This window comes from Rhinolophus sinicus, linkage group LG10 (assembly GCF_036562045.2).
Source record: "Rhinolophus sinicus isolate RSC01 linkage group LG10, ASM3656204v1, whole genome shotgun sequence".
Lineage (NCBI taxonomy): Eukaryota > Metazoa > Chordata > Mammalia > Chiroptera > Rhinolophidae > Rhinolophus > Rhinolophus sinicus.
In genome coordinates, this window is record NC_133759.1 from 64,961,895 (window position 1) to 64,985,200 (window position 23,306).

The window sequence follows — 23,306 nt, forward strand, 5'->3', positions numbered from 1 at the left end:
CTGCTTCTGGGGAACAAACGCTGTTGTTTTCATCCACCCAGGGCCTAGTACAGTACCTGACATAGTGGGTGCTTGAAAACCTCTGCACAATTGGTTAAAAAAATAAAATACAATGTTAAACTTGATCAAAAAACCAGTTCTAGTGAAAAGACACATTTGAATTCTGCCAAGTTCATATGATTCAGCAAAAGATTCAGTAACTAATTCACTACATAGATTAGAGTCTATCTAGTGGAACTCAAGTTCAAAATAATCTGGTCAAAGTTGGATGGTAAATTTTTACTTAAATTTGAGGACATGGATCGATATGAGAAGTATTAGGTTTTTAAAACGTGTATCATTCTTCAATTAGCTCAGGTTCCCACTCAGAAGTCTGGAAGTCTCACCCTACTAGATGCCATAAAACCCTCTTTTTGATAAGCAGGTAGCTACACTGGTACCTCAGAAGCAAAGCCACAGGTAGTGTTACATGAAGTTAACACAAATGAGAGCTGAAGAAAGGATGGGTTCCCACTGGGAGCCTCTGTCTCCTGGGGCCTCAGTGCTCACAGAGACTGCTCTTTGTACCCCTGGCTCAACAGACCCTGCCCTGGCCTGCTCTCTGCCCTTCACCATTCTGAGTGCTCTCAAGTGGCTGTTCCCCTGTGGGTCAGAGTGCCTGACCCCGGAGCCTGACCCCTCCTCAAAGCCACAGAGAGCCCTCCCCAGAAAAGTGGAGGCTTGAAAGAAGGGATCCTGAAATTGGCTGAGTGCTGTGACTGAATTTCAGCGAATATCTTACCTCACACTTCTATTATTTTCCTAGGAGCCAAATAAACATTTTCTTGTTATAATGCACTCTTGGCTTTGGAGCTAGACTCCCAGAGTTCAAATCCCAGCTCTGCCACATTCCAGCTGTGTGATCTTGGGCCACGTGCTCAATCCCTCTTGGCCTCAGTTTCCTATTTATAGAATGTAGAACACATGAGAGTGTAGGGTCTTGGTGTTTCTCGGCCATTACTGTATTCCCAGTGACTAGACAGGCTCTGAAATATGGTAGGTGCTCAATAAGTATTTGCTGATTAAATGGATGAGTGTATTGGTGAAGGTTGAGTGAATGTGAAGGGCTTAACATAGTGTCTGGCAGAAAGCAGTCTCTCAATAAATATTAGCTACAAAGTATACATTAAATATGTACTTCCATTTTTTGTTTTACATCCAGTACCATAGCTTCTAAGCACAATGTAACATGTTAGAATTCCTCCTCTTGATGAATAGAGCATCCCTCTGCTTTCTGACAATAATAACACAGGTGGTAAACACCGCTACTTGCCCAGTAAGCCTCGATTCACACCTGTTTTTCTTCCTAAGAGAACCCAAATTCTGGTGACGTGTTCACCGCCTCCCATGGTCCATGACTCAGAGGAATGCAACCCAACAGCAGGCACTAGGAGTGGCCTGAGCCAATCCCATGTGATCCCTCCACCCCCCTCCCTGTGTGGTTTTAGTTGGTCACACAAAGTTGGCCCAAACAGAATGGAGGGAAGATTTGCACTCCTTGCTTGGCGGTGTACTTTCCCCTCTCTCACCAGGTGGCTGAGAATAAAGAAGCCTATAGCTCCAATTGCTGCTGGTGGTCATCTCGCAATCATGAAATCCTCCAGAATTCGGCTTCAATCATCATGAGAAAGATGGAGCAGAGAGACGGAGGGAGCCACAGATTGATGACATCTGTGCGCTACTGATAGATCTATTCCTACCAGTCATGTCACATAATGCATTTCCTTACTAAGTCATTTAAGATGGGCTTTTCAGTACCTTGCAGATGGAAACATCCAACCCAATAGGCTTCAGAATTATTTAGGAGGTGATACTGAAAGTGCCTTCTTCAAATAATGAAGAGCAAAGATAGCTAACACTCATCACTATGTGTCAAACCTTGTACCAAGTCCTTTAGCTATTTTTCTTGTTCACTCTTCTAAACAACCCGATGAGGTAGAGTCTGTTATTGACATCATTTTTCAGATGAGGAAACCTATGTCCAGGTATATGCCAAGGTTACACTGACCCCAAAACAGGTGAGTGGGAGAGCTGGGATGTAAGCACAGGATTCTGGCTGTGGAGCCAAACTTACCACCTAGCAATAAAACCTAATCATTACACTATATGGTGTTCACTGCTATGAAGGCTCACAATGCAAACAACAAAACAAAATAAAACAATAAACCAGGTTTTTGAAAAAGCATACTAAACTTTCTTAGGGAAAAATGGAACTCTAGTATAATTTTATTGCTGGTCCGCTCTTTTTCATGGAATTTGTCCCCTTTTGAAAACAGGTATTGATCTTGATCATTCATCAAATACTTATTGGGCTCTTATGTCACCATTGTGCCATCTGCTAGTGGTACACTAGTAGGCAACTTCCCATGTAGTGGCAGAGGCGGACAAGCAAGCAGCAATCACCATGCCAAGTGAGAAGCCCTTTCATAGGGGAAGCACAGTCCAGTGCCTTGGAAGCATCTAAACATGGTATGGAGAGCAGGATGGTGCAAAAGTATTGCCACGAAATACTTTCCAGATGGGACATAAGACTTCCCAGGGGGAGATGAGAGGACCTGTACGGAGGCCTACAGGAGTAAAGAGAGAGCATGGCATGTTCACAAAACTGCAAAGTGTGTGGTAACTAGGAAAATGTTCAGATAGATGGGAAGAAAGGTGGAGTTTGGGAGGTAAGCAGCGGTCAAGAAGCCCAGGTTCTCTGAGGCAAAAAATGAAGTTCTGATGCTTAATTTGGGAGCTGCAATCCCAAGGCAGTGTGGGCTAGTTAAAAAGGGAAGTGAGCCAAATGAAGTAGCAAAGCAGTGAGAGGAAACCATAGCACATCACTTTGGTTGTACTTTGTTATAAGGAGCCAGAAAGAGGCACATCAGGTAACTAAGCAGGCAGAACTGTTTGGGACAAGGGACTTCTCTGGGAAGGTTGGAAGAAGAAATACCTCTGACGATAGTCCATAAAGGTAGAGAAAAGGGGAAATTCATCTGTCCAGCGCCCTTCCACCTCCTGTTTCCCACTCATCAAGGACCATTCATTAGGAGTTAACTTCTCTGTCCTTCTGGTTGCATCCTGGCCCTTGGGGTCTGCCCAGGAAGCCAGATTTCATGCCACATCATGTGGCATTTCATGCAATTCCGGAAGTCGTGGATGGCTCAGAACAGAGGTTGGTGGTGAGAGCTGAAGGCCAGGCAGGCCCACCACATCAATTTGGGTCCCAGCCAACAGAACTGAGCTCCTTCAGAAAGGAGGAAGCTGAAAAAATCTGTGAAGGTGCATAGGTTTATGTCCAATATAGTCTTTTTCCTGAGAAAAGCTATGAAGAGCTTGAAGCCTAGGACAGCCACAGTTAGGATAGAGTTTAGAACGGACATCTGGGCTGCAGTGTGAAAGGGAACTGGAAATGGCAAATCTGAGAGTGTGCAGACCACACTGCAGCCCAGTGGGAGTGGGAGTGAGTGTGAGGCCAGGTGTGTGAATTTGACCAATACTAAGACAGTCAGTTTGATTGTACTTTGTAACTAAGTAGATGCAGAGAATCAAGGTAAGAGAGAGGATGACACTCAGATTTCTGGCTTGGACAGCTGAGGATTAGATGGTGATGACATTTGCTGAGATGGGAAATGGATAGGTTGGAGGTAGGGTGGGGTTGGGAGGAAGCAGTGATAGTGAATTCAGTTTTGAAAATCTTGGATTTGAGAAGCTTGAGATTCATCCAAACAGAAGTGTCCTAAAGCAGTTGGTGACCATAGTATGGAGGTTGGGAGCAATGTCTCAGCTGAAGATACAGATTTTTGACTCATTGGAGTATATGTGGATAATGAAGCAGGTGTGGGGGTGCATGAGGTATATAAGGGAGAACATGTAAGAGGAGAGGAAAAGAGGGTAAAGGATCCAGCCTTTGCAGGCCCCACAGTTTGAATGTCTAATGACTAGACAGGTAGGTGAAGAGGAGACTCCAGAGAAACCTGAGAAAGCATGACCAAAGCTGTCCCCAGGGCAGGAGAGCTTTTCAAGGAAACAGGAGGAACAGTGTCAGATGCTGCAGAGGAGTCAACTCAGAAAATGAGTAAGAAGTGTTCAATGTATTTAGAAATAATGCTTTTGGTTTCTTCATTGAGAACAGTATCAGTGGGTTGGATCTGTGGTGTATAAAATATAAACAGCCACTTTAAAATGGAGCTGTGGCTCGCATCCCAGAGGAACTGTGTTACATGTCTTATGCCTCAAGCCTCTGGAATGTTAGAACAGGGCAAAATAACCATTGGACTGGGCCTAAAGCATCACTGTGTCCCAAAGAACTGTTTGCAAGGATAATAAGAAAGAAGGTATGATAACTACCAGACGACTACTGATGACTATTGGACTGAAAATTAAAAACATTGTTTAGAATTAGTGTCCTGGATTTCCCATCAGTAAACATTATGCTTGCTCCCTCTCACAACCATATCAAAATTACAACTAAACTATAGAACAACCATCATTGAGAGTCCCCTGAAGTCTGGCTGAACAGAAGTCCTACATCTAAGAACATACAGAGGAAGCCACCTGGAGACTGGTTGGAAGGGCAGAGATGTGGAATGGGCTGGTTGCACACCTGCCTGTGACCATTAAAAATCAGGAGGGATATCTTGGCTGCGAAGGTCCCTCTCAGAGGAACGAGGGGTCGCAGCCCCATATCAGGCTCCCCAGCTCAGGGTTCCAGTGGCAGGGAGACAAGTCCCCATAACTTCTGGCTGTGGGAATCAGCAGAGATTGTGGCTGAGTGAGATGAAGGGTGGCTGGAATCCCAGGCACTCCACTTAAAGGACCTGCACATGGACTTACTCACTGATATACTCACTCACTCTGAGCCCCAGGGCTGGGGCAGCAGCTTGAAAGACACCAGAGACACATGGGGAGGAACTGACTTGTTTGGCTTCAGGGCAAGGACTGGAGAAGCAGCTTTCTCCCTGATAGAAGAACTGGAGAAACCAATTCTTTCTTTGTTGAGCCCTCCCTCTTCTCAGCGTGCAGATGCAGGCATGTGCCATATCTGAGTCTCTATCAACCTGGCTAACACTGTTTGCTCCATCCTGGTGATTCCCTGAGACCTGCCCCTACTCAAGTTTTGGGTCCACCCAAGCCACTTCCAGTGGCTTCTCCATACAAATGGCCTGTCTTGGCTCAGCTGAGGATTTTCCTAAATTCTCTAAAAGGTTCACAAAACCCAAACAAGCAGTATCTGGATTTGGTGTGTCCTGTACCTCTTGCTGAGCAGCCCAAAGACCAGCACTAGTGGCAGCCGGCTGTGGCTTCTCAAGGCAATGTCAGGCCCAGTGTTGGTGGCAGCCATCTGTGGATTTCTTTGTGGATCATACCAGCTAGCCCCAAGTAGGGCATACGCTACAGCTGAACTTGGCAGCAGAGCCTCTCCCAGGAGGCCTCAGGACTGGCACACCCAGTGGCCAGCTTTGAAACAAGTTGGAGCATAACCTGGGTGCCTCCAAGGACAACCTACCCAAAGAGCACGAGAGCCCTGCTAAAACAAATTCTGCTCTGTAGGGTCTGCTTCTGCACAGCAGTTGCTCCATTGTAGTCAAGGTCAGTCTTCACAACCAATCAGCCCAAGGGTCAATCCCCCCCCCCCATATATAAACAGGAACCAAGGCTCAACTGCAACAGGAGGGCACACACAACACACATAAGGAACACATCTGGAACACCTGACTCAGGTGACCAGGTAGACTGCACCACTGCGCCCCACAGGACATCTATTACATAAGGCCACTCTACAAAGACCAGAGACATAGCACCCCTACCTAATACATAGAAATAAACACAGGGAAGCAGCCAAAATGGGGAGACAAAGAAACATGTCGCAAATAAAAGAACAGGACAAAGCTCCAGAAAATAAAACTAAACCAAATAGAGACAAGCAATCTACCAGATGCAGAGTTCAAAACACCAGTTATAAGTATGATCAATCATCTAAGGGAGAACTTGAACAAAGAGATAGAAAATATAAAAATGGAGACAGAAAACATAACAAAGAACCAGTCAGAAATAAAGAATACAATAATTGAAATGAAGAATGCATTTGAGGGAATCAACAGTAGATTAAATGAAGCAGAGGATCAAATTAGTCATTTAGAAGATAAGGTAGCAGAAAACACCCAATCAGAACAGCAAAAAAAAAAAAAAAGAGTCCCCCCCAAAAATGCGGATAGTTTAAGGGGCCTGTGGGACAATGTCAAGTGTACCAACATTTGCATTATAGAGGTACCAGAAGGAGAAGAGAGAGCAAGGAATTGAAAACCTATTTGAAGAAATAATGATGGAAAACTTCCCTAACTTGACAAGGGACATAGATATACAAGCCCAGGAAGCACAGAGTCCCAAACAAGATGAACTCAAAGAGGCCCACACCAAGACACATCATAATTGAAATGCCAAAGGTTAAAGACAAAGAAAGAATCTTAAAAGTTTCAAGAGAAAGGGAGTTAGTTACATACAAGGGAGCTCCCATAAGACTGTCAGTTGATTTCTTAATGGAAACTTTGCAATGCAGAAGGGACTGGCATGAAATATTCAAACTGATGAAAAGTAAGTATTTATAACCAAGGTTACTCTACCCAGCAAAACTATCATTTAGAATCAGGATAAAGAACAGGTAAAGAGCTTCCCAGCAAGAAAGAGCTAAAGGAGTTCATCAACACCAAACTAGTATTACAATGAATCTTAGATGGACTTCTTTAAGGAAAAGAAGAAGAAAAAAAAAAACATCAAAATTATGAATAATAAAATAACTACATATCTATTAACAATTACTTTCTATGTAAGTGGATTCAATGATCCAATAAAAAGACATAGGGTGGCTGAATGGATAAGAAAACAAAACCCTTACATATGCTGCCTACAAGAGACTCACTTCAGATTGAAAGACACACAGAGATGGAAAGTAAAGGAGTGGAAAAAGATATTTTATGAAAATGGAAATGAAAAAAACAAAACAAAAAAAGGCTGTGGTAACAATACTTATACCAGACAAAATAGATTTTAAAACAAAGAGTATAACAAGAGATAAAGAAGGACCCAGTAATCCCACTTCTGGGTAATTATCTGAAGAAACCTAAAACACTACTTCGAGGAGATGTGTGCATCCATATGTTCATTGCAGCATTGTTTACAATGACCAAGATGTGGAGCCAGCTTCGTTGTCTGTTGATGGATGAATGGATAAAGAGGAGGTGGTACATATATACAATGGAATATTGCTGGCCAGGGAAGAGAATTAGTTATTTCCATCTGCTGGAGCATGGATGGACCTGGAAGGTATTGTGCTGAGTGGAGTATGTCAGACAGAGAAAGACAGATGCAATGTGATTTCACTTGTATGTGGAATCTAAAAAAAAAAAAATAAAGAAACAAACAAAACAGAAACAGACTCATAGACACAAAGAATACTTTGATGGTTGCCAGACTGGAGGAGGATTGGGAATGGGTGAAAAAGGGGAAGGGATTAAAAAGTACAAATTGGTTTTTACAAAGTAATCAGGGGGATGTAGGTGATAGCATAAAAAATATACTCAATAATATTGTAATAATTATGTATAGTTGCCAGGTGGGTACTAGACTAACCAGGGGGATCATTGCTTAAATTATATAAGTGTCTAACCTGAGATTAACATAAAATAATATTGAATGCCAAATGTAATTGAAAATTTTTTAAAAGGGGAAAAAGTGAAGAGGAATAAGAGGTTCAAATTTCCAGGTATAAAACAAATAAGTCATGAGGATGTAACGTACAGCATAGGGAATATAGTCGATAATATTGTGATAGTGTGGTACAATGTTACGTGGTTGCTGGACTTATCATGGTGATTACTTCTTTAGATATACAAATGGAGACAAGCAATAATAACTATGGTGTACACCTGAAACTAATATAGTGTTGTATGTTAGCTATATTTTAATAAAAAATCTTTTAAAAATTAGTGTCACTATGTTAGCTTATCTGCACCAATAGAAATGCCTTCCTTCCATTGGTGTAATTGTTCCCCTTCTCTGTCTCATAAATACTGCCTTGCTTTTGTCTTCTAATTAGAACACTATTTGGGTTTCTGCCTGAATCAGTGCTTCCTGTATAGCCTGAATAGCTACTTTTTTTTTGGTCTCAAATAATGCTTATTTCCTCTCATTTTGGCCTTTTATTTTTATGTGTAGAAGCAAAACATGGATAAACCATTGATCTCTTGTGCAGTCTTGTGCAGTGCTGACTTACAATTCAGTACAGTCACTGTAAGTAGTGATGACACAAAGTAATTATAGAGCAAAAGTGAGTTCCAGTGGATTTTAGTCCATTGGCCTGCTTTATTTTTCTCACAGCATACTTTACAACTTGAAATGATCTGATCTGTGTGCTTATTTGTGGTGTGTCTCCCTTCTAGAATGGAAACACCATGAAGGCTGTAACTTCATCTAGTTCACTTCTGAACACTCAGTGTTTGGCACAAAGTTGCCATTTACTAAATATTTGTTGAATAATGGATTGGATAAACCTAATGAAATATGTAAAGAAAAAAAACAGAAACAATAAGTTGAGCTACATGAACATATATTCAGACTATTTACAAAATAATTATATATAAATGTCCAAAGAAGAAAGAACAAGTTGTGAGGGCGACTTTCAGACATCTCCTGTGGTCAGCCTCCCAGACTTGACTTGTCATTTAAGTGGAAATCAACAGTACTCAAAGACTGTGGTGCATTTCAAAAATATTTTTCTAATCTACAACTCTCTTGTAGACTTTTATGAAGAAATTTTGTTACCAATTAAATCCTAGACTGCAAAGTTATCAGCTTTGGGGAAAAATGTAAAGGTGTGTGTGTGTGTGTGTATTCTATTATTTCAATCATAATTTTAATCAACTAAGAGAGTGTATGCATTCTAATTTTGAAGCTTGCATATTTAGAATCTTGCGTTTTTATTAAAGACAATATCATATTTAACACTTAACATCTATGCTGAAGACTTGTTTGGCTATCTTGTAACAAAAAAGACTTACTTTCTGAGTCATTTTAAGGGGAAGTCAATACTGAAATGGCAATCCCAAGACAACTATTTTTCTTTGCTTAATTAGCTTTTTATCTCTACTTTCTACAGCTTCTTTACATCCCCATGTTTTAGCAGAAATCTATGAATTGTATATTTTTAAATGAAATATTTCATAATTTTAACAGGCCCATTTCTGTCAATTTAATAGATGTGTATTCAATTTAGATCCACAAATCCTGGTCTCCAAACATTGTAGTTTCAGTGGGAAAAAATGGGATGTGGAGACATGGAGTAAAAAAGGTCTTTGATATTTAAGGACATCATCTTTCATGTTTGCTGCAGAAATTAAGAAGGAAAGAGTACCACTTAGAGTATCTTAACAATGTATATAGAAGAACAAAGCTCATGAAATCAGAATGATTTTGGGAAATTCATTTGTCCTAGAATAGATTTTATAAATATAGATGTGAAATGGTTAGTAATATTGCCCTTAAAATATTCCAGATAGTCTTAGCTCGCTAATTAGTCAGTTTGGGGTAAGTTAGGCTGCAGAAAATATACCCTCAAACCTGAATGGCTTTCCATCATACAGGCTTATTTCTAATTCTCCTTATATCCGTATCTCAGAACTGGCTTTAGAGTTCTACCTTTGGTATGGTAGAGTAGGTTCTTAATAGGCTACTCTTCCTGCAAATACCAGCTATGAACTCTGAACAAAATACATTAAAACAAAAACAAAAACCTACCTGAAGTCTCTGGAGAGTGAGCAAAGCTGGCAGGTTTTGGAAGTCAGTCAAAAGTTGGAAGAGGGATCATCAGAGTATGAGCTTCCCATTTTTTGGCTTCAGTTTGAGATCAGAGTGGAAAACAGAAAAAATAATGAAGTGAGAGAAAGCCCAGCAGCATAAAAACACTGTGTTCTTGACATAACCTAAATGAAATCATATGGATAATTACATTAAATATTAATGGATAAAAACTCCAATCAAAAGGCAGAGATTATCATTTCTGGTTCTGGCTCATTACTCTATGCCCCAAACTACAGAAAGAACTTTCTAAAACATTGCTTCTATCATGGAAGAAGGTACGGAGCAATGGGGAAAGTGCCTGATGGCTTGTAAAGCTTCTGCTCAGAAGTGACAGCCATCATTTTCATTAGTATTTCATTGACTAAGACACATCACTTGACCAAGCATGTCTTCAATGGAGCAGGAAACTGTAATTCACTTATAGGGAGGGAGAGTAAATATTTAAAAATAAATAATAAAATATACTCATGAAGGCATGTTTACTGCAATAAAGAGTAAATATATTAGGGTCCATGATTCCCAGGTAATGGGAATATGTAGAAAGTATTCTTAGCAAGTAAAAGGTCTCCTGACAGAATGCAGCATTATCTGTGTAACCACAGAGAGCTCAGCAGCTAACTTGCCTGCCTGGTCCATATCCCTTTCTCAGAGCTTCTGTCTCTTGCTAAGGGGACCACACCAAACCACTTCTGCAGCTGCAGCTAACTGGGCCAGGGCATGGATTCCTGGCCCTTGTTGGGCCCTTCAGATTTTCCAATTTGATCAGTCCTATCAGGTGCTTCAACGGTGAGGCCGAGCAAAGCCAGGAAAATGAGATGAGGTGTCTGACCCTTGTAAAGATGAAGAGAGAAAGCCCAACCGTAGAGAAATGGTCTGTGTTCTTGATACAACCTTATCCACTTTTGTTAATTTCTAGGGCTTAAGTTTATTTGAGGGCATTTGCACCAGTCAAAGGGCACCGTTCACATGGCAGTCTATATGAACAATGCTAGAGATTCACTTAGACTAAAGTGTGAAAGTTGCCCGTGGATTTGTGCAATGCTGCAGACCTAGGTTTCTGTTCTTACAGCAGGAGTCTTTCCTCCTGATATTACAGGTGGAGAGGTTCATGGAAGATACAGAGGAGGAGAGGCCCAGAGAGCATTGGGGTCATAGGCAATGACAATAGTAATTTTGCTAAGCATATTGAAAGAGAACAAATCTCCAATTTGGTGCTTGGATCTGTGGAGCACCAATTTTGGAACAGGAATAGGTAGAGTCATGGGAATACAATGGATGGAGACCAAAGTGTGAACTCTGACTAATTACAGACAGATTTATTTATTTATTTATTTATTTATTGCAATTTTGGTATAAAAATCCTTGCTATAAGAGGTTATTCTGATATGTCAACATACCATTTATAGTTATTTGGTAATGCCTTTCTCTTTTCAAACATGGAAGTATAATCCAGTACATATTTTATATATACATGTACCTCCTATTAACTAATTTATCTTCATGTCTTATTCCTGGATGGGAATCCCACATCATATGACCTTAGTTCTCTGAATTTACCTTCCAAAATTGCATAAGCATATCTCTATTAATTTCATTTTGTAATCTAGTGAAATATCTAAATATAAGTTAAGAGCCTCATATATTTTTAATAGTTTTGCCTTCCTTTTTCACACAATTTAAAAACATGCTATATAATCTTATCTCACACAATTCAAAACAGTAACACAAATGCATAAACAAAGGCTCTCCTGCTGTTTTAAACCACCATTTAGCAAGTTTTATAGTTGAAAGGTTTGCCGACTTAATTATCACTTTCTTATTATGGTGAGTATATGAATATTTTTTTTTTTTTTAATAAACCAGAGAAAGATACTTCTATAGCTAGGCACAGCATGTACATTTCAAAAGCCAGTTCTAAGCCCCTTGTTCTTAATCCTGCTCCAGTATTTGTTTTCAAACATTAGAGGACAGTAAACTCTCAATTACCCAGACTGACAGAGAGAAATACAGAGAAAATAAAGTCCTGCAATCATCTCTAGTTGGCTTTGGTTTTCAATTTTATACCTAGAATGTGCATGTAAAATTAAAAAATACATATTTTTGTACATTATCAAGTGTTCTCTATTCACTTACCTTCATGAAGATATTTTATGTCTCTGGGACTAAGTAAATTATATTGGATACCAAAATTTTCTTTAGATAATGTGATTATGCCCTAAATTTTGCTTAGAAAAAAAGAAGAGACATTCACAATACTTCTTAGCATATCCTTCTTCATAATGTGCTAACCTGCTGTCTTGGACTATCAGTTGAAAATTATAGCATAGTACAAAAAAGTAGTGCAATTACTAAATGAAATTGATCTTCTCTTGCAAAGTTAAAAGCACCATATTAGTTTAAAGTGTTATTATTGCCGATAATTAAGGAGAAGAAATCACCAGCTGAGGCTAAATTCAATCTGTTACCCAGTAGGACAGATTGTAAAAATATTCCCTTACAGCTCTTTTGAACCCTTAAGTTTTTGCTTAGAAACAGCTTTGCACACAAAAGGAAATTATTTATGAATGCTAGCTAATGTAACCACATTGCCTGATGGTTCTAGGACTTGTTTAAATGCCTTTGGTGAACTCTCAGATAAGCTTCAGTCAATACTCAGTTACTTACTGGAAGAGGACTGACAAGCTTTGTTAGTTCCAAACTGTAATATGCTCCACTGATACGGAGGAGAGGTGTTGAAAGTCCATTCTCAAACACCCGATCCTCCCACCTAACGCAACAGGCATTTGTTCTTCTCAAAAACCACAGTCGGTCTTCTCAAAACCTTGGCTAATTTCACTTAAGATGTTAAAACTTGCTCGCCTCTGCCAGACAGCCCTTGCAATGAGGGGACTTGGTGATCTCCACATGCTTTGCCATTTAGTTGGCTTCTGTCTGTGATACTGTGTGTAGCTTTACTGAAGTAGTTCCACAGTTCACCCCAGGCAAGAATTACAATTAGAGGTGGGGAAAATTCATTTGGCATTTAGTATCTCTGAATAGCTTGAAAAGGCTTTTCAAACAGCCACATAAATATTTCTATGTCACCCAGCATTGTGGGTATGCTGAAGACAAAACACTTCACCCAGAACCTGCAGTCCTAACCTTCTAACCCTACATTAAACAATGACACATTTATTTGGGAGGGGGAGTTGGGAAGGCACAGCTCCTGCTTCTATCACATACATACTAGCAAATGACCTTGGGCAAGTCACTTGCCTCCCTTAAGCTCAGTTTGTAAAACGGGGATAATAAGGCTGTTACGAAGAACAACTGACATCATATCTGAATTGTTAAATGGTATGCAGGAAGAGCTTAATAAATGCTAGCTACTGTTATCCCACAGTGTATTAGTCAGGGTTTTCCAGAGAAACACAGCCAATAGAAAGCGTGTGTGTATGTGAGTAGATGGAGATGGAGATAGATAAATAGATGATAGATAGATAGATAGATAGATAGATAGATAGATAGATAGATAGATATAGAGATATTTATTTTAAGGAATTAGCTCATATGACTGTGGAAGCTGGCAAATCCAAAATCTGCAGGGCAGGCCAGCAGGCTGGAGATCCAGGGAAGAGTTTCAGTTCAAGTCCAAAGATAGTCTCCTGGCAGAATTCCTTCTTCCTTGGGGGAGCTCAGTCTTTTTCTATTAGGGCCTTCAACTTATTGGATGAGACCCATCCACATTATGGACAATCTGCTTTACTCAAGGTCTACTGATTTAAATGTTAACCTCATCTAAAATATGCCTTCACAGAAACATCTAGAATAATGTTTGAACAAATATCTGGGCTTAGTGGCCTAGCCAAGTTGACACATAAAATTAATCATCACACAGTAATGAGAATATAATGCTTTATGGGTACCACTGTGCTAAGTGCTTTACATATATTAATTTATCTACTCCTTCACCACAGCCCTTTGAGATAGGTACTGTTATTATGTCCACACAAATGAGAAAACTTGAGCAGAGTGGCTAAATAACCTGGTCAAGGTCATACAGTCAGGGATTTGTGCTCTTAACCACTGGGCTACACTGTCAGCAACATGAGGACAGAGCCTCCTGTGTCTAGCAGGAGGTTGTACAGATGGCCCAGGGAGGGAAACAATATGGACTTACTGTAAAATATATATACATCAGCATAAAATTTTTGCTCAAGCACTCTCAACATATGTGTATTTATTATAAATTACATCACACGAGTGCATTGATGTATAAGTACATTATAACCACACACAAAGAATAGACTTTAAAAAGGAAGAGAGGCTGGCCCTGTGGCTCAGGCGGTTGGAGCACCATGCGCCTAATGCCGAAGGCCACCGGTTCGATACCCGCATTGGCCAGTGAGCTGCGCCCTCTACAGCTAAGACTGTGAACAACAGCTCTCCCTGGAGCTGGCTGCTCACCTCAGCCAGAAGTCGGCGTGTGCTGCCGCTGGCTGCTGTGTGCTGCCATGGGCTACCGTGTGCCGCTGTGTGTGGCCGGCGGCCAGCATGAGTGGCTGGTGGTCAGCGTGAGTGGCCAGCAGCCAGTGTGAGTGGCCGGCAGCCAACTTCTGTGTGCTGTGGTGGGCTACTGTGTGCCGCCATGGGTGGCTGGTGGCCAATGTGAGTGGCCGGCAGCCATCGTGAACTCCGGCAGCTGAGGACCAGCGACCGACTGCCTTGGGAGGGGGGAGCGCAAAGCTCATAATACCAGATGGGCCAGGGAGCTGTGTCCTACACAAATAGACTGAGAAACAATGGCTTGAACCAGAGTTAGGGGGGGATGGAAGTGGAAGAAAGGGAGAGGAAAAATAAAATAAAATAGAAAAAAAAAGATGAGAGAAGAAAGAGATGTTAATTGATATTCCCCCTTCCTTTTTCTTCTCACACCTCAATGGCTCTTGTTGTATCTTCCCCACTTTGGTTTTCACTGACAGAGTCTTGAATAATTGGAAGTTTATTCCTCTATACAGTTTAGTGAGAAATGAACTGGCTAGCCCCACCCACCTCACATATTTACTGTGATAACGAGGATCAGAGAAGATCACTGTGAGGTAGTGAGATAATGACTAAAAGTGCCTAGTCATTAAAAGTACAGACTACAGAGGCAGATGCTTGGGTGCAAATCCTGACCTCATACACTAGCTGTGACTGATTGGATGGGGCTGTTCTTGGGATTAAATGAGTAACACATACACAAAAAAGTAGGGGTGATGTCATAGGAATGGCGGCAGCGAGGTGGACTTCTTGAGTTCTCCTCCAGAACTTACCACAAATTGAACATCTATAACTCATCAAAGGACATCTATAAGCTCATCACACAGAACAGCTAAAAGAAGGATTACTTGACGGTGGGTAAATTGGGCAAACAGGGGAAGATGGAAGGGAGCGGAGTGGAGACACAGCCGCATCCCTGACTGTGGAGACGCAGGGGGTCCCAGGACGGAACAGACACCATAAAAGTCAGGAGGTGGGCTCTTTCCCTGCGTCCCACAGCTGATCTCTCCCACGAGAGCAGCATATCCAGCATTTGAGGCAATAACCTCAGTTAAGACCTCCAGCTGGGCCCTAGGTCGGAGAAGAACGTAAACTCCATACCTGGGCCCCTCCCCCCACTCTCCCAATCCTACCCTCACCTTCCCAGAGATTCAAGCTGGCCCCTGAACTGAGGAGTAGTGTCAGATTACAGAGGAGCCACAGCGCTCAGGATCTGGGAAGACCCGGTGTGCAGCTCTGACCCAGGGAAGAGGCTGGGAAGAGTGTGACACAGGTGGGCTGGGAGAGAGAAGACCCCTCCATCCCCAGGCCCCACCCTTTCAGGCCTGCCTAGGGCAGGGCAATTACAACTGTGGAGACAGTCCCAGGAATCAGCATTAGGCAGAGACACAGCTCTGGGCTTTTAACAGCTCAGAAATCTCCCGCCCTCCACATACATACACACACACACACACACACACACACACACACACACACACATATACACACACAGAAGTGCCCTAAGACTCAGGAGACCCGGGCACAGGGCTGGTGGTGTTACTCTCAGTGCGCATATGTGCAGGCAAGAGCAGAAACTGCACTGACTTTGTAAAAACTACCATCCACACCCCATAGCCCCATTCATCTAAAACTGCAGTCCCAAGGTCACTCTGGGCACCAGGTGACCGGCTCTGCCTGCACAATACGCAGGGGACTCTTTGGTACAGCAGAGGACAACCTGGAGATTACTTGGTGGGCTTAAGCCAAGACTGGCACTGCTTTTCTTGTTTTGTTTTGTTTTTGTATTTTTGATATTTTTGCCTGTGTTGAGTGTGGGTTATCGGTTGTTTTTACATGTGAATGTATTTGGTTTTTTCTTTGTTGTTGTTGTTATTGTTGTGGTTGTGCTTGGTGATTTGCTTTGTTCTGAAATTGCCCTACCAGGGCCCAACTCATGAGTCACAAGATTCAACACACCCAGAGGCCAACTCCAGACCAAACCAGAGTACTACCAGGTTTGACTTACAAGTGACACACCCAGAGGAAATTCTCTACAGGCACAAGAGCCCATAGAGGCCAAACCACATTTAAGCGGTCAACCCTCACGCAGCAGAACACCTGCAGTGGGCAGAGCCAAGTCTCACAACTAGTCAGCCTAGGAGTTAACTCCACCTACTCACAAGTGAAAAGCAATTAAAGATCTTCTTTAACAGGACAATATACACAACACAAAAGACACCTTTGGAGCACACGCAGAAGAGAAGAAGGAAGTGGTGCAAGTCAAATATAAAGGACACATATTACATAAGATAACCCAGCAAAAACTAAGAACCTTAGGGGATCTACCTAATTCATCAAGGCAAACACAGGGGGCCCGCCAAAATGGGGAAACAAAGAAACATGTCACAAATAAAAGAACAGAAGAAACCTCCAGAATTGGAATCAAATGAAATAGAGGTAACCAACCAATCAGAGACAGAGTTCAAAAACCTGATGATAAGAATGTTTAAGGAGCTTAGAGACGACATAAAGAAGAATAGAGAAATCATAATGAACAACCAGTTAGAACTAAAGAATACAATAATGGAAATAAAGAACACACTTGAAGGAATTACCAGCAGGTTAGATGAAGTAGAGGATGGAATCAGCGACTTAGAAGACAAGTTAGCAGAGATAACCCAAACGGAACAACAAAAAGAAAAAAGAATAAAAAACAATGAAGGTGGTTTAAGAGACCTCTGTGATACCATCAAGTGCAACAACATACGCATCATAGGAATACCAGAAGGTGAAGAGAGGAAGCAAGGGATTGAGAAAATATTTGACGTAATAATGTCTGAAAACTTCCCTAACCTGGTAAAGGAAACCGACATATAAGCGCAGGAAGTGCAGACAGTTCCAACCAGGATAAACCCAAACAGATCCACACCAAGACACGTTATGGTGAAAATAGCAAAGGTTAAAGGCAAAGAGAGAATCCTAAAAGCAGCAAGAGAAAGACAGAGGGTTACATATGAGGGAACTCCCATAAGACGACCAAATGACTTTTCTTCAGAAACATTGAGGGCCAGAGGGAGTGGCAAGAGATATGGAAAACAAAGTTTTGGAAAACAAAGGCCTACAACTTAGATTGCTTTATCCAGCAAGGCTATCATTTAAAATTGAAGGAGCGATAAAGAGCTTCCCAGAAAAGAATAAGCTAAAGAAATTTATTATCACCAAGCCAGCATTGCAAGAAATACTAAAAGGACTTCTGTAAATAGAAGAAAGATGAAAACAATCTAAATACAAATTTAAAAATGGCACTAACTATGTACCTATCAATAACCTCTTTAAATGTAAACAGATTAAATGCTCCAATCAAGAGACATAGGGTGGCAGAGTGGATAAGAAAGCAAGACCCTTGTATATGCGGTTTCCAAGAGACTCACCTCAGATCAAAAGACACACACAGGCTGAAAGTGAAGGGTTGGAGTAAGATATTTCATGCAAATGGAAATGAGAAAAAAGCTGGAGTTGCAATACTTATTTTTGACAAAATAGACTTTAAAATGAAGAAAATGTTAAAAGACAAATGTGGGCACTGTATAATAATAAAGGGATCGGTCTGACAAGAGGACATAACCCTAGTAAACATTTATGCACCCAACATAGGAGCACCTAAATATATAAAACAGATATTGACTGACATAAAGACAGAGATCAACAGTAACACTATCATAGTAGGGGACTTCAACACACCTCTGACTACAAGGGACAGGTCTTCCAGACAGAAAATCAATATGGAAACAACAGCCTTAAATGACACATTGGACCACTTGGATTTAATCGATATTTTCAGAGCATTTCACCCCAATGCTGCAGAATACACGTTCTTCTCAAGTGCACATGGAACATTTTCCAAGATAGACCATATGTTAGGCCACAAAACAAGTCTTGATAAATTTAAGAAAATTGAAATCACACCAATTGTCTTCTCTGACCACAGTGCTATGAAATTAGAAATGAACTACAGGAAAAGAAAACTGGAAGACACACAACTTCATGGAGGCTGAATAATATGTTACTAAATAATGAATGGGTTAAGCAGGAGATCAAGGAAGAAATCAAAAGATATCTCGAAACAAACAAAAATGAAAACACGACGATCCCAAATCTATGGGACGCCGCGAAAGCAGTCTTAAGAGGGAAGTTCATAGCATTGCAGGCCTACCTTAAGAAACAAGAAACACCACTACTCAACAGTTTATCTTCACACTTAAGGGATCTGGAAAAAGAACAGCAAAATAAGCCCAAAGGGAGTACAAGGAAGGAGATAATAAAGATCAGAGCGGAAATAAATGAAATAGAAACCAGAAAAACAATACAAAAGATCAATGAATCCAAGAGTTGGTTCTTAGAGAAGATAAATAAAACTGACAGACCTTTAGCCAGACTCATTTAAAAAAAGAGAGAGGACCCAAATTAATAAAATCAGAAATGAAAGAGGAGAAGTGACAACAGACACCGCAGAAATACAAAAAAATTTAAGAAATTACTATGAGCAACTATATGCCAACAAATTTGACAATCTGGAAGAAATGGACAATTTTCTAGAAGCGTACAACCTTCCAAGGCTAACTCAAGAAGAAACAGAAAACCTGAATAGACTGATTACCACCAGGGAAATTGAATCAGTAATCAACAATCTCCCAACAAACAAAAGCCCCAGACCAGATGGCTTTACAGGTGAATTTTACAAAACGTTCAAAAAAGAATTATCACCTATTCTCCTCAAGCTCTTCCAAAAAATCCAGAATAAGGGAAGACTCCCAAATACTTTTTACGAAGCCACTATCACCCCGATCCCAAAATCAGACAAAGACACTACAAAAAAAGAAAACTCAGGCCGATATCACTAATGAACATAGATGCAAAAATCCTCAACAAAATATTAGCGAACAGAATTCAGCAATACATTAAAAAGGTCATACGCCATGATCAAGTGGGATTCATCCTTGGTATGCAAGGGTGGTTCAACATCCGCAAATCAATTAATGTGATACACCACATTAACAAAATGAAAAATAAAAATCACATGATCATATCAATAGACGCAGAAAAAGCATTTGATAAAATCCAGCAGCCATTTATGATAAAAACCCTTAAGAAAGTGGGAATAGAGGGATCATATCTCAACATAATAAAGGCCATATATGATAAACCCACAGCTAACATCATACTCAATGGGGAAAAGCTAAAACCATTCCCCTTAAGATCAGGAACAAGGCAAGGTTGCCCACTTTCTCCACTTCTATTCAACATAGTGCTGGAAGTTCTAGCCACAGCAATCAGACAAGAAAAAGAAATAAAAGGCATCCAAATTGGTAAGGAGGAAGTAAAACTGTCATTATATGCAGATGATATGATACTATATACAGAGAACCCTAACGACTCCACCAAGAAACTATTAGAGCTGATAGATGAATTTAGTAAAGTAGCAGGATACAAAATTAATATTCAGAAATCAGTTGTATTTGTATATACCAATAATGAAACATCAGAAGGAGAAATTAAAAAAGCAATCCCATTGCAATTGCTCCAAAGACTATAAAATACCTGGGAATAAATTTAACCAAAGAAGTAAAAGATCTGTACTCAGAAAATTATAAGACACTGAAGAGAGAAATGAGAGAAGATACAAATAGATGGAGACACATACCATGTTCATGGATAGGTAGAATTAATATAGTTAAAATGTCCATACTGCCTAAGGCAATATACATATTCAACGCAATTCCTATCAAACTACCAACGACGTTTTTCACAGAAATAGAACATATAATCCTAAAATTTATATGGGACCATAAAAGACCCCAGATAGCCTCGGCAATCTTGAGAAATAAGAACAAAGTGGGAGGTATAACAATACCTGACATCAAATTATACTGCAAGGCCAAAGTAATCCAAACAGCATGGTCCTGGCATAAAAACAGACACATAGATCAATGAAACAGAATAGAGAGTCCAGAAATAAATCCATGCCTATGTGGCCATTTAATCTATGACAATGGAAGCAAGACTGTATGGTGGGGTAAAGACAGTCTGTTCAATAAATGGTGCTGGGAAACCTGGACAGACACATGCAAAAAAATGAAGCTGGACCGCCTCCTTACACCATATACAAAAATAAATTCAAAATGGCTTAAAGACTTAAATGTAAGATCTGAAACCATAAAATTACTAGAAGAAAATATAGGAAGAAACTTCACAGACATTATCCGGAGTAAGATTTTTACTGATATATCTCCTTGTGTGTGGGAAATAAAAGAAAAAATAAACATGTGGGATTACATCAAACGAAAATGTTTTCACAGCAAAGGAAATCATCAATAAAACAAAAAAGGGATCCTACTGAATGGGAAAAGATATTTGCCAATGATATATCTGATAAGGGGTTAATAAAAAACCCACTCAACTCAACTCCAAAAATCAAACAATACAATTACAAAATGGGCAGAGGACATGAAGAGACATTTTTCTAAAAAAGACATACAGATTGCAAACAGACATATGAAGAAATGCTCAACCTCACTAACCATCAGAGAAATGCAAATAAAAACCACAATGAGATACCACCTCACTCCAGTCAAGATGGCTATCATCAATAAATCAACAAACAACAAGTGCTGGCGAGGATGTGGAGAAAAGGGAACGCTGGTGCACTGTTGGTGGGAATGCAGATTGGTGCAGCCACTATGGAAAACAGAATGGAGGTATGTCAAAAATCTGAAAATGGAACTACCTTATGATCCAGCAATCCCACTCCTAGGTATCTATCCGGAGAAATCCGAAACTCCAATTCAAAAATCTTTATGCACTCCTATGTTTATTGCAGCACTATACACAATAGCCAAGACATGGAAACAACCGGAATGCCCATCGGTAGACAACTGGATTAAGAAACTGTAGTACATTTATACAATGGAGTATTATGCAGCCATAAAGAAGAAAGAAATCTTACCATTTGCAACAACATGGATGGACCTAGAGAACATTATGTTAAGTGAAATAAGTCAGACAAAGAAAGACAAATACTATATGATCTCACTTATATGCAGAATCTAAAGAAAAGAATAAGTCAATGAACTAATCAGAAACAGTTTTGGAGACATAGAGGAAAAACTGAGGGTTGCTAGAGGGGCGGGGTGGTGGGGATAAGGGGGAAGGTGAGAGGTTTAGAAAATCGTCGGTAACCACAAGATGGCCACGGGGTTTTGAAAATTAATTTGGGGAACGTAATCAATAATGTAAAGATTTTGTAGGGTATCCAATGGACATGTGTCCCATTTGGGAGACCACCTCAGGGATGATGTAGATGCCTGATCTCTGCACGGTACATTTGAAGCTGAACAATAATGAATGCCAACTATAATTTTATATGTATATATATATATGTGTGTATGTGTATATATTTGTGTGTATATGGTTACAGGAAGCGGAGTACAGCATTAGGAATAGAGACAGTTGAAATGTGATGGCTCTGTGCGATGTCAGAGGGATAGTGGATGGGGGGAGGGGGGTTCACACAGTGTGAGAGATATAAATGATAAACGTCTAAGTTTTGCTTTGTCTTGTGCACCTGAAACTAATAAAATTATATTTAAAAAAAAGAAAGTGAAGGGTTGGAGTAAGATAGTTCATGCAAATGGAAATGAGAAAAAAGCTGGAGTTGAAACACTTATATCTGACAAAACAGACTTTAAAATGAAGAATATATTAAAAGACAAAGATGGGCACTATATAATAATAAAGGAATTGATCTGACAAGAGGACATAACCCTAGTAAACATTTATGCACCCAACATAGGAGCACCTAAATATATAAAACAGATATGGCTGACATAAAGACAGAGATCAACAGTAACACTATCATAGTAGGGGACTTCAACACACCTCTGACTACAAGGGACAGGTCTTCCAGACAGAAAATCAATATGGAAACAACAGTCTTAAATGACACATTGGACCACTTGGATTTAATCGATATTTTCAGAGCATTTCACCCCAATGCTGCAGAATACACGTTCTTCTCAAGAGCACATGGAACATTTTCCAAGACAGGCCACATGTTAGGCCACAAAACAAGTCTTGATAAATTTAAGAAAATTGAAATCATACCAGTTGTATTCCCTGACCGCAGTGCTATGAAAGTAGACATCAACTACAGAAAAAAAAACCAAAAACTGGAAGACACGCCAATTCGTGGCGGCTGAATAACACGTTACTACATAATGAATGTGTCAACCATGAGATCAAGGTAGAAATCAAAATATATCTTGAGACAAATGAAATGAAAACATGACGACCCAAAATCTATGGGATGCCGCAAAAGCAGTCCGAAGAGGGAAATTCATAGCATTGCAGGCCTACCTAAAGAAACAAGAAAAAGCACTACTCAACAGTTTATCTTCACACTTAAGGGATCTGGAAAAAGAACAGCAAAATAAGCCCAAAGGGAGTACAAGGAAGGAGATAATAAAGATCAGAGCGGAAATAAATGAAATAGAAACCAGAAAAACAATACGAAAGATCAATGAATGCAAGAGTTGGTTTTTAGAGAAGATAAACAAAATCACCAAACTTTAGCCAGACTCATCAGAAAAAAAAGAGGACCCAAATTAATAAAATCAGAAATGAAAGAGGAGAAGGGACAACAGACACCACAGAAATACAAAAAATATTTAAGAAATTACTGTGAGAAACTATATGCCAAGACATTTGACAATCTGGAAGAAACGGACAATTTTCTAGAAGCATACAATCTTCCAAGACTAACTCAAGAAGAAACGGAAAACCTGAATAGATTGATTACAACCGGGAAATTGAATCAAGGTAGAAATCAACCATCTCCCAACAAACAAAAGCCCTGGACCAGATGGCTTTACAGG